This window comes from Mustela erminea, chromosome 4 (genome assembly GCF_009829155.1).
Source record: "Mustela erminea isolate mMusErm1 chromosome 4, mMusErm1.Pri, whole genome shotgun sequence".
Classification (NCBI taxonomy): Eukaryota; Metazoa; Chordata; class Mammalia; order Carnivora; family Mustelidae; genus Mustela; species Mustela erminea.
Window position 1 is genome coordinate 15,025,189 of NC_045617.1, and position 19,163 is coordinate 15,044,351.

Here is a 19,163-nt window from a genome sequence, read left to right on the forward strand (position 1 = left end):
GAGAGCAAGGATCTGGGCAGGTCATGCTGTCAAAGATAAATCTGTATTTGCCTGGTATTTTTCTGCCTAAAGAAAAATTGCCTTCTCATGTTATCTAAAGCTTTGTCCTTATAACCTGCTACATTTGAAATAGTTCCCTCTTGGTGATAGTTTTCCAATAAGCTACTAGGTTTAATAGATCAATAAGAAACCATGATAAGATCAGTATTACTTGATTTCTCTAAATTAATCTACTTGAAAATATGGTAACGGTGTCCTTGTTTATTTGCTCGTACAGAAGGTTGACCTTCTCCCAGTAATCCAGAAAAGCAGTGTTCACTTCATCTGGTGGTAATTTGAGTTTCCGGCCTGGCCTACAATCTAAAATAAATATGATTTTCTCCACAGAATCTGTATTTCCTCAGCTTCAAATCACCATTTTAATCCCTTCCTTAATCTTCTTTCAAATTATGCTTACCTTTACTCACCTAGCAAGAGTGTGATGCAACCGGGATGGCATCAAAAAATCTAAACCAGAGGGCAGTGGGGAAACAACAGAAACACAACCAGGATCCTTCAGAGAAAGGACAGCCCTGAAAAACGGTGTCTGCGGCAGAGAGTAACAACTCAGCCACCAGAAAGGGAAGCCTACGCCCAACAACAGGGCTTGGATGAAAACTTACATGCTCCAAGTTCTCTTTTAATCCATTTCGCTCTTAGGTTGCCTATTATTTCAGAGTCTTATTTCTTCACAATCTGGAGGAACTGGTGATTTGTTTCAGACCAGAGTCATGAAGCACACACAATCCAAACTTCCGTTATGTGTTGTTCTCCTGTCATCTGTTCTTCTTCCCTAATTGTTTCATGTGTGAGGCTTCTCGTTCCCGCAAGATTGTCATGTCCTTGAATATAAGACTGCGCTGTTTCAGGCCGCTGTTAGCACATCACACAGGTCTAGGGACACAGAGAAAGCCCTAACAGGAAATGAACGGAATTGAACAAAGAAGTAGAACAAACACGATTTTCCAGGCCGCAATTAATAACCCAAAGAAACTGCATGAATGCTTCAGTCATGATGGGCAGTTAATGTGAAAGTATTTGAAACTAAAGGCACCAACCCTTTGGAGGGATCAGAGTCTGCATGTGTACTAGCCTCGCTCTTACCAAATGTCCCGAGCCAAGGGCTGACACAGATGATTGCCCAGAACTCTCAGTCACAGCAGAAGAAAAGGTCTTGAAATAAAAGTGATAAGCGGATAAATATAAATGGGATTTTGGAATACCCAATCCATGTAACAATCCACAGACCCTTAATTAATCAATTAATTTCTAAACCAACTCCTTCCTATAGTAGAGACACACGTTTCACCCCATGCCTCCCAGACACTGTATAAAACGCTTTTTGTTGCAATGTCATTGAATAATCCCAAAAAGGAAACCAAAGCTCCAACATGTGAGAAAATGTGTCCAAGAGCATACGGTCAAGTCCCCTTACCAGTAGAGTAGCCCAATCCCTGTGTTTAATGAGTGAGAATCACGAGGCTCAGGTAGTTGAAGCGAGTTGGCTAGTGGCCGTGAACTGGAGACTGAACCATTCCGAACCCGAGGGTTTCCTGACTCATACTTGAGGCACGCTTTCCATTACATCGAGTAAACAATGACTTCATTTACTAGCTGCACTAAAGTTTTACAAGAATTTTCCAGAGAAGCATGGAACACTGCACATATTTTTTTTAATTAACCAATGTCTTTGTTTTCTAAATACATGCTGAAGACCTTTTACCTTATTTTGAGAGAGAGAAAGGGTGGGGTGTGGGGAACGCCGTGGACGGAGGTAGAGAAAGAGAGTCTTAAGCAGCCTCTGCACGAAGCATGTAGCCTGATGCGGGGTTGGATCTCACGACCCTGAGATCGTGACCTGAGCTGAAACCGAGTCTGACGCTCCACCGACTCCACCACCCAGGTGCTCCTTTGCTAAAGACTTTTTTTAAAAAATTCAATTTCGTTAACACGTAGTATATTACTCGTTTCAAGGGTGGAATTCAGTTCACAACTAATTTTGGACAGAAACTGAGAAGTGGGGCAGTTGTTACTGATCTCTACTTCTTGTACCCTGGGGCCAAGCGCGGCTCCACCGGACAGAAGGCCGACCCTCCCGCACCCCCCCTCCCGTGGGGCCCCGCCGGCTGCCGGCGCTCACTCACCTGCCGCCTTCTCCGCATTGCGCGTCGTGACGTCATGACGCAGGGATTCGCTGATGCGGACGTGAGGGAGGGGCAGCCGGGCCGAACTGGCAGCGGCGCCCCGGAGCAACATGGCGCCCGCTCCAGACTCAGCCCAAGGCTCCCCCAGGCCGGGGTTTGAAGTCTGCTTCTTTCACTTCCCGACTGCTGATTGGGCGCAGGTTACTGGTGTACAATAATGCTATCCCAAAGGTGGGGTGAGGATGAAACGGAACCATGGGTTCTCAGAGTGTGAACTGTGACTATTATGTCCCCAAACTGGAAGGCCAGCGGTGCTGGGGTCCATCAACTGTACGCTAGTGGATAGACAAGCGCGGAGAGAAAGGGTAGACAACTCAGAGCTCCGTGACGAGAGGCCGGCGGAGCTAATAACTACCCTGTATGCGCCAGAAAGTCCAAGCGGGGGGGTTAAAATCGCAAAATAAATAGCCACACCAGTTGTCGAAGGGCCACTAACTCAAGGCCCCAGAGTGCTCTTTCGTGCCTCCCCGGCTGCCACGGTCCCTCCCATCTAACTCCACCCAGGAGCCCACGGGTTCGCACCTGCCACGGGGGTAAATGAGTGATGGTGGGGGGAGACACCCCAGTTCCTGCTTCTGTGCCACTGGCCACATCCCTGCTATTTCGTTGGTACCTGTACGATGCGGGCTGTGCCTGTAACTATTTTGAATATTTATTTGTGTTTCAGAGAATATATCGTGACATTCAGTAGCGGTCTTAAGCACCAAATGAAGCCAATGCCAAGGGGACCTAAGTAAGCATGCACCTTTCGAAGCTTTGTGCTAACAAGAAAAACCACTACTTCCTCCCCTTGGACATAACCCCACACCAGGAGACTCATGTTGGGGTGACACACTTTGGGGAGCCGGCTTGACTTGAGCCAGCGCTTACCTTTCATCTAGACCCTGTTGCAAGGCATGGTCTCATACAGCTAGTCTCCACTTGCTGCCCCAATTCCCTGAATACACACTTCAAAATAAAAGAAACACTAAGCTGCAAAATCCTTGTAAGGAAGTCCAACAAAGTCACAGTTTTTTCCATGATAGCTACACGGGTGCTTTTCTAAAATCTCTAATATTGAACTAGTTTAATTTGTACCTATTACCCTAATTCTTATAAAGTAATTCCAGTATTGGTTAATGTTAACTTCACATTAGAATCACCTGGGAACCTTTCATCCAAAATGTTGATGCCTGGTCCCAATCGCAAGTCAATTAAATCAGATTGTTTGGGGATGGAACCCCAACATCAGTATGTGGGTTAAAGTTCCTCAGGAGTATCTAATGGACAACCAAGATTTAAAACCACTGTCCTACAAACCACTAGAAATATAGAACAGAGTACGGGGCTTACCTGTGTGTGTGTGTGTGTGTTCTAGCCCTCTCAGTTGTGTGTGTGTGTGTGTGTGTGTGTGTTCTAGCCCTCTCGGTTGTCATCATAAATATTTATTGAGTGAAATATACATACAAAAGATCCCACATGACATATGTCTCTGTTTAAAAAATGAACACCCAAAATACTCGATTAGTTGAGTCCCCTCAACTAAAGAAATGGAACATTTCAAAATCTGTAAAGCCTAATTTTTGTTCCCCATATTAGTATTCTTTCTTCTCTCTGGCCAGGTAACCACTACCCAAAATTTTGCTTATCCTTCCCTTTTTTCCTTTATGATATTTTTCCATAGATTTTGTACTTCCAAACAAAATATTGTTTGCTTCTGCCTGTTTTCAAATTTTTATAACTAGATTTCTACTAGATACATTCTTCTGTGCCTTCCCATTTTTTTTTGCTCAAAATTATGTTCTGACAAATTTTATACATTTTTCATTTAATGCCCCCCAGTAACTCCATAAATGAGTTTTACAGATGAGCACACCGAGGCTTGAAACAGCAAATACTTTGACCAGAGTCACATTCTAATAGGAACAGAAGTGGAGTCAGAGCGTAGATCTCAGAGCTCACCCATTGAACTAACCTGGCTAACCATTGTACTGAAGTTGACACAAAATTGGGAGGACTATGAGAAGTCAAGTCTGGATAACAGAATTGAGAACTTAAAAACACAAATTATGCTATTTCACCATGCCTAAACGATTCTGTGTTCACTGAAACTGCCACAGCAAGTCATAAAATCCTGTACGGAGTTTATTGGGAATTTCACATCTTTCCATAAAATGGGTATGTACAGTTCACCTACCAGGCAAGTATATAGTACTGATGTCCATTCCAATTTCTTTGAAACTCCTGAACTTTAAAGTGTTAAAGTGATGACCAGATAGACATATCTATTATTAGGTGGATATATTGCATATGGATACATGTTATCAATTCTCTTATCTGTTTTACCATATTAAAGCTGAGTTTTTCCCACAAGCAACTGTAAATAGTAATGTGTTAAAGGAAAATTATGCCTAATAATTCATTTTGTTTCTATCTCTGTTGCCTCCTCAATTTGGCTTAACGATCAGCTATATGATCAGCCATAATCTGCTATTAATTTCAGGGGTAAACAGTATGACTTAACATATGTACCACGCACATTCTTTTCTGGATTTTGGTTTGGTTTGGTTTGGTTTGGTTTGGGATTTTTTGTTTCTACTTAGTTGAGACTCACTATAAACCTTAAAACTGTTGTTCTGAATAGAAAGTTTTTGGTGAAGTTGGAGCAGTGACCAAGAATACATTTGTTTGGATGAACTACTCCAGTCAAGGATCTAACCCCCAAATCTTGCCTACAGCTAGGGAGTGGAGCCTTCTTTCACAGCTGGTTTAGAGAGTCCTAAGATAAACCCAAATACCAATTTATTCCTTAACCATGAGGAATTCAATGATTAAAAGTCTCGTACAATTGCATCATTGCACAAACCAAATAGGAAACCATTTTATGTTTCCTATTGATGGCAGATTCTGTGTAGGAAAGGCTTTCCACTGGGATTGAGAAAATGTGGGGTTCTGGTCTCCCCGTTTACTAGGCAATGTCTGGCTTAGTATTTCTTGGTTAATCCTCCTTGTGCCTCCCTTTAGTAAGCCTTGAGCTGGCAATTTTCAGGCAAACCTTTTCTAGCTTGATCTATGCACATTTGAACTGTAGTATTCACAATTGGATTTAGATGTGGGCTTGGCTGCTTTGCTAACTCTGTGCCCCTAGACATAAAGTCTTTAAATCTGGGTTTCTTTATCTATAAAGCAAGAAAAATATTCCTTCCTTTCAGGATCGCATGGGGATTAAATGAAATAATAACTTTAATGCACCTAGAACAGTACCCACAACATAGGGTGCTTACTATATGACATATACTATTATTTTAAAAAAAACAATTTTTAAATAGGAGATACTATTTACAAATATATGTTTAATATTGGCATCTGACTTTTTGACAGAAGGGGAAACAAAGCAATGTTATGGGCTCGTTAAAATGAACGACAGTCCTTAGAATAGTGCTTTGTGCAGTACTAGGCAGCACTGATTTTTATCAAATGAGGCATATTTGTGGACACAATTTTAATAAAAGAAGAAAACAACAACACTGTGTTTGCATGTAAGGATCACAAAATACTTCTTCAATTCAGAGTTCAGAAATACAGGAAAAGGACCGCAGAGTCAAGAGGAGCTTTTGTGGGTCATTTCATCTACATGAAAGAGAATATTTAGAGAAACTGAAAAGGTCAAACTAACCTGAACTCAAATTTTATTGACAAAAGTTTAAGCTACCTTTAGCATATGTCATCACACCATAATCAGGACCATCAACAAATATTTGCTGAGTGCCTGCTGTACTCAAAACATTTATGGTTAAGTGATTTGGAGAATTACTAAGAAGAATACAAAAGGTACCTGTCTTGAATGATTACAATCTAATTTAGGGAGACAGAACATAGCATACAAATAAATCTATTAAAAAAAAAATGTGGGGGCGCCTGGGTGGCTCAGTGGGCTAAAACCTCTGCCTTTGGCTCAGGTCATGATCCCAGGTTCTGGGATCAAGCCCCGCATCAGGCTCTCTGCTCAGCCAGAGGCCTGCTTCCTCCTCTCTCTCTGCCTGCCTCTCTGACTATTTGTGATCTCTGTCAAATAAACAAATAAAATCTTAAAAAAAAAAAATGTGGAAAAAAACCAGCCTGCAAAATTTTCCAATTTTTTTTTAGGATTTGCCTTTATTACTCTAATGTAGAGAAAATATTTTAAAACACAAAGCTTATGAGAGAAAGAGTAAACAATTCTCTAGCCATCACAAATTTTTTTTCAATAACCTCACATACAAAAAAAGATTTTTATATTGAATGATATGAAAAACACCAATTTCAACCTTTTTTTCCACATGGACAACTAGAAATTTTGTATGGTTCCAACTTCATTTCAGTGAGTTGTTTTTTTTTTTAAGTCGAATACATATTGGTTTATTCTATGCACTCTAAACTCCTGCTGATTCTCCTGGAGCCTTTTCAGATTTGAGGGAAATTTGGGGAAAAAAAATTACACCATGTTTAAACTTGGCAATTGAAAAACTGGCACAAAAAGTTGATCAGTAATGCAGAAAAATTTCACGCAACACATTTCATAAAGAACAAAAACTTAAATGCACATGGTAGATCCATCCAGTAAACCATGTTAGTGTAGTGATATGATCTATCAATCAAACTTGAAAATAATTTCCCCAATAAAAGAATTCATTTTGCTTAGAAGATTATGCAGAGGGGCATCTGGGTTGCTCAGTGGGTTAAAGCCTCTGCCTTTGGCTCAGGTCATGAACCCAGGGTTCTGGGATCGAGCCCCGCATCGGGCTCTCTGCTCAGCAACGAGCCTGCTTCCTCCTCTCTATCTGCCTGCTTCTCTGCCTACTTGTGATCTCCATCTCTCAAATAAATAAATAAAATCTTTAAAAAAAAAAAAGATTATGCAGATTGTGAACATTTATGGAATACAATTGCCACCCTAAATATTTAACTTCACAATAAAGAGCAAACTGTTTCAATTTTCCATATCATGGAAAAAGTTTTATTTTTAAAAGTTCATATCTTCAGAAGTTCTCCCTTTTTCCATGGTGGAGTTGGATCTTAAAATCTGAAACTCATCTATATCTTGCTATGCATTTTCAAAACAATTTTAAGGGGCGCCTGGGTGGCTCAGTGGGTTAAGCCGCTGCCTTCGGCTCAGGTCATGATCTCAGGGTCCTGGGATCGAGTCCCGCATCATCGGGCTCTCTGCTCAGCAGGGAGCCTGCTTCCCTCTCTCTCTCTCTGCCTGCCTCTCCGACTACTTGTGATTTCTCTCTGTCAAATAAATAAATAAAATCTTTAAAAAAAAAAAAAAACAATTTTAAATTCCCACACATTATTTACAACCATAACTCTAAAAATATGAATTTTTAAGAATGACAGGTGATAACCTTACCTGAATAAAAAAAAAAATTCAAGCAAGCAAGCAAACAAAAGATATTGACTTATTTAATACAGTTAAAGAGCTCTTTGGCTCTCATTCCTTGATAATCTAAAAATTCTTCTAATGTGAAAGACTGTCACAATTTATGAACTCTGAAAATCTAGGAACCCTGCATCAAGTCCTTGAAGACACCAACCATTGTGTCCACGTATATCTCACATTCATGTCTCAGCAACACTTTATAAGAGAAAAATGCTCTTTTTGCTTTATGTGATTTTAACACAATATGCAAGGCCTGGATCTGATGACAGCTTTTCCTTGCAACTGTAACATTAGATTATCTGTGGTAAATTTAATAACATAGAAAAAATTACTAAAACTTACCTTCTTTGAGAGCTAGAGAATATAATTTCTAATTAAATAGATTGGCATCAGATTCTGAACATATTGGAAGTTGCATGATCATTTATCTGACTGACTAGAACCTTAGGACCTACCAAAATAAGATCTATAAATTGATTTTTTTTTTTTTTTGGACAAAGCTAACACTGTTTATTTAGGCATTGATAGCATTCCCAGGAGATTAATTTCTGCTTTTAGATAAATTTTGTTTACTAAAAGAAAGCACAAAAAAACTATCTCAAAAAAAAAAAAAAAAAAACCCAACACTTTTTTTTTTCCCCCCAAAAGATGGCGAATGTGCCATTGACAGGGAAAGGAGTCTGCTGACTCCCTTGGTGTCTGCCGCTGGTCTTCATGGTTCATACATCACAAGCTAGGGGAAAAGTGGAGTAGCAACTCACAAGTGTTTTGTATCCTGAGCCTCGGAGGTGAAAATGTGTATCGAGGAAAGAGATGCTGCAAACTACTAATTATAATGGACAATGGGTTAGTATTTTTAATATATAAAGTGATCTTTAAAATCTTTTTTAGTAGATTTTACTTATCCATTGAGAGAGAGAGAAAGAGAGAACAAGTGGGGGGAAGGGCAGAGGGAGACAGAGGATCCCGAGCAAACTCGCCTCAGAGCTCCTGCTGGATTGCCCCGCCCCGAGATCGTGACCCAAGCTGAATCCAGGAGTCAGACACTTAACCAACTGAGCCACCCAGGTGCCCCTGAAATCTACTGTAAAAATGAAATGTGTGAAGAAAAACTAGCAAAAGATTTACAGAGACAGAATACCAAAGGCTAATAAGCAGAGTTTTTTAAAGTTCAACTCCACTGATAATCAAAAAAATTACAAATTTTTAAAAAGCTGTATGTGATCAGTTTTGAAATCCCATTTATGGTTTGATGATGCAGGAAAGAGGCACTCTGGAACACTACTGGTGGAAACAGAAATTGTTACAGCCTTCCCAGAGGGAAGTGACTTCAGTTCAAAATCTCAATACAAGGATAGGGGAAAAAAGCTTTCCTATTGTCTCATCTGCATTTCAAAATAATATAATTGAAAAAATACCTCACTCATGAAAGCAAAAAGGAATCTTTTATATACACATAAAAAAATCTCTAAAAATATATAGTGTTATAGACTCAGAAATTTAATATTATAAATGTATTTTTATTTCCAAAATTAGCTTCTAAATTGAGCCCTCCTACAGGAATAAGCATATGAGAGTAGCCTAACATATCTGAAAAGGAATAAGAAGAGAGTTACCCCACAAGTTATAGTCAAGCATTATTTTAAAACTAAGATTAAGGCAGTGAAAGACAGTTCATTAACACGACCAAATTATAAGTTTGCGGTTTTTTTGTTTGTATTTTTGTTTTTTAAAGTAGGCTCCACACCTAGTTGTGGAGTCCAATGCAGGGCTTGAAACTACAACCCTGAGATCACAACCTTGAGCTGAGATCAAGGGTCAGATGCTTATCTGACTGGGCCACCCAGGGGCCTCCAAATTAAAAGTTTAAAATGGAACTGTTATGGATTAAATTGTATCCCCCCCCAATTCATTAAGTACATCAGAATATTGGTTGCTTTGGGGATAAGTTCCTTAAATGGGTAATTACTACATCTGAAACTAATGATGTGCTATATGTTGGCTAATTGAATTTAAATAAAAAAAAAAAAAATGTTGGGGCACCTGGGTGGCTCAGGGTTAAAGCCTCTGCCTTCGGCTCAGGTCATGATCCCGGAGTCCTGGGATCAAACCCTGCATCGGGCTCTCTCCTTGGTGGGGAGCCTGCTTCCCCCTCTCTCTCTCTGCCTGCCTCTCTGCCTACTTGTGCTCTCTCTCTGTCAAATAAATAAATGAAGTCTTTAAAAAAAAAAAAAGAAAGAAAGAAAGAAATGTCAAAACCCCTAAAAAATGATAGTAATAATTAAATAGGTAATTAAGTTCAAATGAGGTCATTAGGCCCTAATCCAACAGGACTGACATCTTTATAAGAGCAAACTAAGACGTAAAAATTGGCAAAACCAGAATAATGTCTATAGTTCAGTTAATAGCATTTTGCCAATGGCAGTTTCCTTATTGTAATAATGTGCTATGGTAATGAGATATTATTGGGAAAAACCAAATAAATGTTACACAGGAACACTAAATCTATTCTAAAAGAGAAAGATTTTAGAAGTATACATTGTAATAGACAGTTCTGAGGGGAAGGGGGGGCCTGCTTAGCAACTATTCCCCCTTTCTGAGATCACTTCATTTCCTTTTGGATAAAAATGATATAAATATTCTCCCACTGCATATAGACAGTGAAAATCTAAATCAAGGAGATTTTAGACTTCCAAGCCAAATGCATCTATACTGGCCATCACATATGACTTCGGCAAGAAAATTCCTCTCCAAGTAAAGGCCTGGGGACATGATTCAAGTTGGTTTAATCAGACCCTCTCTCCAGGGCTTTTCATCTACATCAGTGATGGAACGAAGGAAATACAGTCAGGGGTTATTCGTTCCTAAATACTCACATAGCACTTGTTACCCTGGTCTTCCCGTGGCTTGTGACCCGATGATCTACTGGGTATTCTTGCAGGGTATTCCCTTTTGTTTGTGTTAGCCAAAGCCGCTAAACAAGGAACTGTAATTCAATAAATGGTGTCTTATCCAGGCTTATTTTAAATAAAGAGTTAAGTGAACTTGCTGCCCTGTGACTTCCCCTTCATTTAAGGGCAACTGGTCACCGATTCTCATTTCTTTTCAAAGTATTTCCAACTTTCATTTCAAATTAAAGTTCTCATTTCAAATTAAAGTATTTCCAACTTAAAGTTCTCATTTCAAATTAAAGTATTTCCAACTCTGCCAAAAATTAACAGCAGAGTCTTAACGTTTGTGTCTCTTGGGTTTCCAGTCTGAAACTTTCACCAAGCAGTTTTGTCTACCAGATCCATTTTTTGGTCGGACGGTCTTAAGATCATTGGTTTCACCTTAGGAAAATTCTCTACCAAATTCTCTACCAAAACTCAAATTCTCTACCAAAACTCAAACGTTTCAAGACTTCTCTCACAATTCTCTGGCACTTTGTTTAAGCAAAGGAAATCAATAAATTAATCACAAGAAAGACTAAAGACTTTGGAATCCAACAGATCTGATTGGACATCAATCAATCGCTGTGTGCTGGTTTTCAGAGCTTTGTGCAACCGACCTGACCTCTTTGAGCTTGTTTCCTTCTTCAAAAACAAAAAGTAGTATCATGATCTTGCGGATTATTTGTGGTATTAAATAAGAGTTTCTGTGATACTTCTGAAACGGTCAGGCACAAAGTAGATAAGCTTTAAGCCTTTGGCCGTGCATCACACAAGGAAGAAGAAGGAAGACAAAGAGGAAGAGGAGGAGGAATGAAGGGGAAAAAATGTGTTCCTTCCTGGCCCCTAGAGATGAAAGAACTTACAAAGCTTTAAGTTTTCATGTCACTGTATATATATTATCTCATTGTGTCCTTACAACAGACACATGAACTAAAACAAGTATTCTTGGGCGCCTGGGTGGCTCAGTGGGTTGGGCCGCTGCCTTCGGCTTGGGTCGTGATCTCGGGGTCCTGGGATCGAGTCCCGCATCGGGCTCTCTGCTCGGCGGGGAGCCTGCTTCCTCCTCTCTCTCTCTCTGCCTGCCTCTCTGCCTACTTGTGATCTCTGTCTTTCAAATAAATAAATAAAATAAAAAAAAAAAACAAGTATTCTTTTTCCTACTGTAATGGGAAGAAACTGAGGCATCATGTGGAGTGGGGGCAGAGCCAGATCCAGAATCAACCCCACTTCTCTGATTTCCTCTGCCTGGTTCGTATTTTGGGGGAACAATTACTTTTGACACACCTACAACTGTCTAATTCAGAAACATACAATTCCAATGCCAAAAATCAGGATATAACTAACATTGGTATCGTGACTCGAACAATCTCTTTAGCTATGTGTGCAAAAAAAAAAAAAAAAATCGTTTTATATGTGTACAAAAGCAATAGATACTAAAATTTTCCCCTAGTCTAGTCATAAAACTGGGACATACAAAATACAAAATATTTCAGATTATGTTACCTAAAAGACATAAGCCACAATGGTACTCAACGAGGACAGCATATTCTATGATGTATCATTCTGAGCTGTACCCGCTGTCAAATAGGCTCAGGCATTTGACTGTGTGACAGGATCAGGCCAAAACAAAATCTCACTTCTAAGGGCTCCTCCGTTAGAGGAAAGATGGCCTCATAAAAAATCATCTCTCCATATTTTGTATTTTGTGATTTCAATAATATCCCATTTGGGGTAAGGAAAGCAGATCATTATAGCAATTGCATCTTGCAATAAAGTACAGCAATGAAAAGAGACATAGAGTAGTAGCTGGCTCTCATCACCATTTCAATAATACAGTTAAGAGCCCGGAGTAATTTATCAAAAAGCATAATCTATAAATGGAGGTGCAATTCAAAGTAGGCTCATAAAATTTTAGATTTGAAGAAACATTAGAAATTATTACTTATACCAACATCCCTCGCCTCTGTTTTTAGATCTTGAAGCTGAAGATCAGAGAGGTTAAAAAACTTTCCAAGGTAACACAGACCCAGAGCAGTAAGATGGTGGGAAGATTTCAAGATCTGGAATCTGAAATTTGCTCTGCTTCATGTCACTTGCGTCACCTTTTGTGTAATATTTAATAACCTATACATAATCTAATAATCTATATTTTTGCACTGTGGGGGATATAGTCCAACTGCTTCCTCATAGTAAAATGGTGTAATAATGAAAAGACACAAAACTAATACCTACGTCTTAGGTTGCAGTGAGAATTAACCAAAATGGGCTTTGTATTAAAAAGCACTTTGTAACCTATAAATCTCCATACAAATGTTGGTTATTAGTAATAGGACACTAAGTGATGGAAATTTCTTTTTTTTTTTAAGATTTTATTTATTTATTTACATGAGAGAGAGAGCACAAGAGGAGAGTCAGAGCGAGAGGCAGGCTCCCACTGTCGGGGAGTCTGAAGTGGGTCTCAATTCCAGGACCCCAGAATCATGACCTGAGCCAAAGGAAGACACTTAACTGACTGAGCCACCCAGGTGCCCCAGTGATGGAAATTTCTTGCTGTTTTCCCAACCTGTTGGAGTTCACTAAGAGTTCCTAAAGAGCCAAAATTGTCTTATTCATCACTGTATCCTGAAAACCTATCATGCCTGGCATGTAGAAGATAGTCAACAACTATTTGTTAAATTGGTATGTTATCTTTGGAAATAATGTAGTCAGATTGAGATAGAACAAATCTTGTTTCCATAACTCACAATACTAGATAATTCTGTGGTGATTTTTCTCCTTGATCTCAAGGAAAATCTGTGTCCACCAGAACAGGTTTTTTACTTAGATAGGAAGGAAATAAGTTGGTGGACTGGACTGTCTCCTCCCAAATACACATCCCTAAAAATGATGGGGAAGGGAGGCAAAATTCCGTTCCTACTTCTTCTCTTTAGTGTCCTATGAGCTACAATCTGAGAAAACTCTTTGACATGATTTTCTAGCTCACTAGCTTACTCCTCGTCTGGTCTTGGATTCTGTTATTCCTCTCGTCTGTATCACATTTGTATTTTCTAAACTCTATTTTTTCTCTCTAATGGACATGGTATCACTCATGTCTCCCTGAAATGTTTAAAGATATGTGATGGTACCTGTTCTAAAGTCTGGTTCTGTTTGTTCTTTTAGCTCTGTCTTCTCTCTTTGTTGAAAGGGAAGTTTTCTTTCTTTGTGGGTGATCCCCCCCAGATGTTAATCTTGGTTTTAAACTCACATTTTAATTGGAGTTTCGTCATTAGTTTGTGAATGCCTTATCTTTTTTATCAAAATTTCCTCCTGGAGATGTGAGAGAGTGGAATATGTGGCCACAGATAAAGTAACTGCATGGTTACCGCAGAAGAATCCATAGAACTTTATAATAGGTAAGAGAGGATTCATTCAAGGTAAGTGGGTAGGTGAATGGACAGATAGATATATGATAGATGAGAGATGGATAGATAGACACACAGATGATAGACAAGAAGAAATACATAGTCAATAACTATATAGATACATAAAAATATACATTACACTATCGTTCGTAATTTATAGTCCTTGTGGTCAAGACTAGGCATCAGGTAGAAAAACCTGACAGGTCAGGGGCTGTAAGAACCATTGGCTGTCATTCTTTGAATGTGGTAAATGCTTCTGTCTTTGAGACTCCTAAGTACCTAAAGCATCTGGTGAAGAAGCAGCCTAGGACCACAGAACCTTACCCAGACTGGATGCCAGTTCTTTCTGTACTTAAGTGCCTCGCTTTCGTGGGACTCTTGACTGAAGAGGAGATAATTTATTTATCTGACCGCAGTTATCCATCTGCCCCTGTTATCTCTCCACTGAAACCTTTTAATACTACATGAGCTGCACATCAATTCCTAATAGCAGCAAAAGCATGTATTTTGGCTTCCTCTGTAAAAACATCAATAACTCTAACAGTTAACTTCTTGTCACCCTTAGCACTCTCTTCCTTATTAGGCCACAGAGTAAACTGTGGAGCAGGACTGAAAATCATGGAAGCAACAAGGTTTTCTTGGTATTGAGGGTTTTATGACTGTTGATAGCAAACTAAGAGATCACTGGTTGTTACAAACCCACCTGAATCCCAGAGGTTGGGGACTTGGGGTCCTGCAGGAGACTTGCACGGTCCCTAAGGACTAGTGGGTCACTGCAGGCTGGCAATGACTTCTAGGAGAGAAGGTGGCTCATAACCTTGTCCCTTGACCCACTCTTGCCCCATCTACACATAGACTATGCCTGTGCCACAGGAATCCATAAGTGCAGTGCCCTTGGCCAAAAATCAACTATGATATAAAGAATAGTAACAGAAATATATGCTCACCCAGTGCACCCTGTCCCATGTCCCAAGGCAGGGTGCACTCCTGCCTCATAGCATTTTGTCTTACTCTACCTGGACCTTTGGATTCCTGTCCCTACCGGAGTTTGCCTGCCCCTACCAGCGAGAGCTGGCATTCCTCCTTCAGCTTGAGCAAACACAATTTTATTTTTGTTTATGCATCACGCTAGTCTATTTTATTTATAATATAATAATGACCAACATCCGTTGAGCCCCTACCAGAGGCCAGGCACTTGCCACCATTCCTTCATCGCTGGTGGGGGTGCAAAATGGTACATCTCCTTTAGAAGACAGATTGGCAGTTTCTTACAAAACTAAGTATGCTCTTAGCATATGCACCAGCAACCATGATTCTTAGTATTTACCCAAAAGAGTTGAAAACATGTGCATATGAAAACCTGCACACAGATGTTTATAGCACCATTATTCGTAACTGCCAAAAAGTGGAGCAACCAAGGCGTTCTATGAGTAGTTGAATGGATACACAAGCAGTGGTGATCCAGACGAGGAACAATTATTCAATGCTAAAAATAAATGAGCCTACAAAGCCATCCAAAGATACGGAAAAATCTTAAATGCGTATTTCTAAGTGTAAGAAGCCAATCTGGAAAGGCTGTATACCATATGATTCCAACTACATGACATTCTGTGGGGAAAAAACAAAACTATGGAGACAGGAAAAAAAAAAGATGAATGGCTTTCAGGGGTTGAGGTCGGAAGGAGAGATGGAGCACAGAGAATGCGTAGGGCAGTGAAACTATTCTGTCTGCTACTATAACGATGGGCAGGTGTCACTATGCATTTGCCAAAACTTCATAGAATGGACAAAAGCAAGAGAGAACCCTAATTGTAAGCTATGAATTTTAGGTGATAATGGTGTGCTGATGTTGGCTCATTGATTGTAAAAAATGTACCACTCTGGAGGGAGATAGTCGGAGAGGCTGGGTGCGGGGGCGGAGGGGAGAGAGTATGTGAGAAATCTCTCTACCTCTCACTCAGTTTTGCTGTGAGCCTAAAACGCCTCCAAAAAGTAAAATCTATTAAAAAAAAAAAAAAACTGTTCCTCCAAAAAAAATTTTTTTTTTAATTTATTTTATCCTAGTCATGGATTAAATGTATTTCCCCCCCTAAGGATTTATAATCTGTTCCCATGTCCATACCACTCAGTACATTTCAGCTAAATGCAACAAGAAAGAGCAGTTCCAGAAAGGGAATCCGAGTCATTGAGACCAGTACGGTTCAGTGCATGTACCTGAGTCAGCCCATGTAGCAAGATTAAGTCACATGTCACATCTCTTCAGCAGCCACAGTACCAATGGGCTCTCATCCCTTCAAATCCAAGAATGTCAGCATTACTTAGTCAACTTCTTAGAGCTCTCTGGAAATGACCAAGTCCTTACTCTACTCTTCTTACTAACCACATGTTTTGGAAAAACACCATTAGGGTGAAATTGGCACTGATAGTTTCCAAATAAAACATTTATTTCTGAAAGTATAAATTGTCTTATTTTTCTGTTGTAAGCACTGATTTTGTTGGCAAATGGAAATATGAGATGCAATTATTGTGGTAAGGCAGTGGGAGAGTCTGTGAGTTGTTTTTTCTGTTGTTGTTGTTGTTGTTGTTTCATATTTCCATAGGCTGGTGGCCACAGTGCTGGCTTTCCCATCAGGCCGGAGTCCTGGCAACTCTCCAGGTGCCTTCTGATAGACTTCTTGGCAACAGGACATGGGGCCAGGATAGAGATGCGTCACTTTAAGTTCTTTGAAAACTCTTCTCTTTCTCCATAGCTGTCCTTTTGCCGTTGGGATTATAGTACTCACGCTGTATTTTTATCACTACAGGTTTGGTAAGCAGTCACATTTCACAGGATTATGCATGCATCACATAGGACATTTCTTTTTTTTTTTTAAGATTTTATTTATTTATTTGACAGAGAAATCACAAGTAGTTGGAGAGGCAGGCAGAGAGAGAGAGAGAGGAAGAGGCAGGCTCCCTGCTGAGCAGAGAGCCCCATGCGGGACTCGATCCCAGGACCCTGAGATCATGACCTTAGCCGAAGGCAGCGGCTTAACCCACTGAGCCACCCAGGCGCCCCCACATAGGACATTTCAATCACTTATTGCTTCATAACGAACTGCTCCCCAAAAATCAGTGGCTTGAGACGATACAGATTTGTTATTTCTCATGATTCTGTGGGTTCTCTGGAACTCCTTCTGTTCATTACTGGGGTTGCCCATGCAGTTGCATTTAGCTGAAAGATTGGCTCAGGGCTGGACTGAACCAGAACACTAGGATGGCTTTGCCTACCTCTCCATGTGATCTTAGGGTCTCTCTCCAAAAGACCAGCCAGATCTGGTCTTTCTGGCATGGTCTCTGGGTTCCAAGAGGGCAAACCCCAGTGTGTAAGTGTTCATCCAATTTCTGCTTACCCGACCCTTGCTGATATCCCATTATCCAAAGCAAGTCACATGGCCAAGCCCAAGGTCTGTACAAGGGCATCAATACGGGGAGGTGCGATTTATTGGTGACCATCCATATAACAGCCTACCCAGAGGGAGGAAAAATAATTATCTGATTGAACAGGTTTAGTTTAGGAACAAAGCCATTAAATATGAACATAATGATTGGACATATAAGGGCCTTATATCAATAATAACTAATATATAAATGGGCAGTTATGACACACCAGGCACTGAACTGAATGTTTCATATTTATTATTCTACTTTACCCTCATACCAACTGCACAAGATTGGTACAAATCCTCATTTTATGGATGACAGAACCAATGCCCAGACATGGAAACAAGCAGTAAAATGTAGGGTTCAGGGTGAGAGTCCAGTGAGTACAACTCCAAAGTTGATGCTCTTAACCCCCATACAAACCATCATATTTCTAAACAGGTGGTAGAGTGATCCCCACTGTAGTGACAGAGGCATGTCTTTTAAAAATTCCCTTTCAACATGAAATTGAAGTCACTCATCCTAAGTCCCAAATTAGTGCGTCAAGATGGCCTCCTGTCAACAAAGCTCTCTACTGAGCAGACTTCTTTTCTCCTCATCCAATTCACCTAGACTTCTGGCTAATACATGGGCACAGATACAGTTCCCTCTCATTTAGAGGAGAACACAACCTGGCCAGCCACCATCCCCCCCCCACCACACACACACCTTCAGAGCCTGGCAACAGCCCAGGAGGAAAAGCATCGGTTAGACCACCCAGCAGCACAATCTGACACCAGTTACTTAACCTCCCTTAGACTGTTTCTTCAGCTTTAAAAAGAGGCAATAACAATGTCTGCCTCAGAGGGTTTAGGGGAGGATTAAATTGGATTAAATCTTACAGGCAGCTCAACTGCAGCCTCTAGTACATAAATAAATGGTAACTATTGTTATGAAGAGTAAGTGCTTTTCAGAACTTCTTTGGAAGCCGACTTTTCCTTGCCAGTCATATACTTTGAGAGAAGCATCCCAGGGACTTTACCATCTCTGTGGAGGACCTTCTAAAGACAATCGTCAGAACCACGTAGACTATATGTTAGCTTATTTCCAAGAAATGATCAAAGAAAAGATTTAAAGAAGCTACTTGACTTGGCCGGGGGGGTGGGGGGGTGGGGATAAAAAAGGCAACATGATTCTCCGAAGTATGTGAACCAAGTTTCCCAAAGTCATTTATTACATATCTTGTCTGTTTGTATGTCAGCTCAACCTCTGTACTAAGGGTAATAAAATCAAATCACATGGGTGAGGAATCACATTGAAATGCATCCTTTTAAATCTAACGTTTTAATTTTATGTATTCTTGCTAAAAGAAGAAAAATTCAAAAATATTGAGTTAAGAGTCTCGTGTTTAAAGATGCATAAACACTTTGTAGATTTCTTTTTCATGCGTTTTACAAGGTTAGCATTCCTCATTGCTACAACTGTGCACAACTAGAGTGCCCCATGTTCCACGGGGAGATTTACAAAGTGGAGGTGCCTAGGGAAGTATTTTACGTCATGAACCAACTCTTCCAGTCCTTTTCAACACTATCACAAAAGGAAGCCACAAAGATATGAGCCAGAATAATGTCCACAAATAATCTTCACAACTCCCTGTTGCTTATGGAGATGGAAGTCCCCTGAAGAGCAAAGAGTGGTTTAGGAAACTTTTAAATAAAATGGGGAATTAAAGTATCCACTCAAATGTCTCTTTGTCTAAAACAGGAAAATTTCAGTCTTCTCA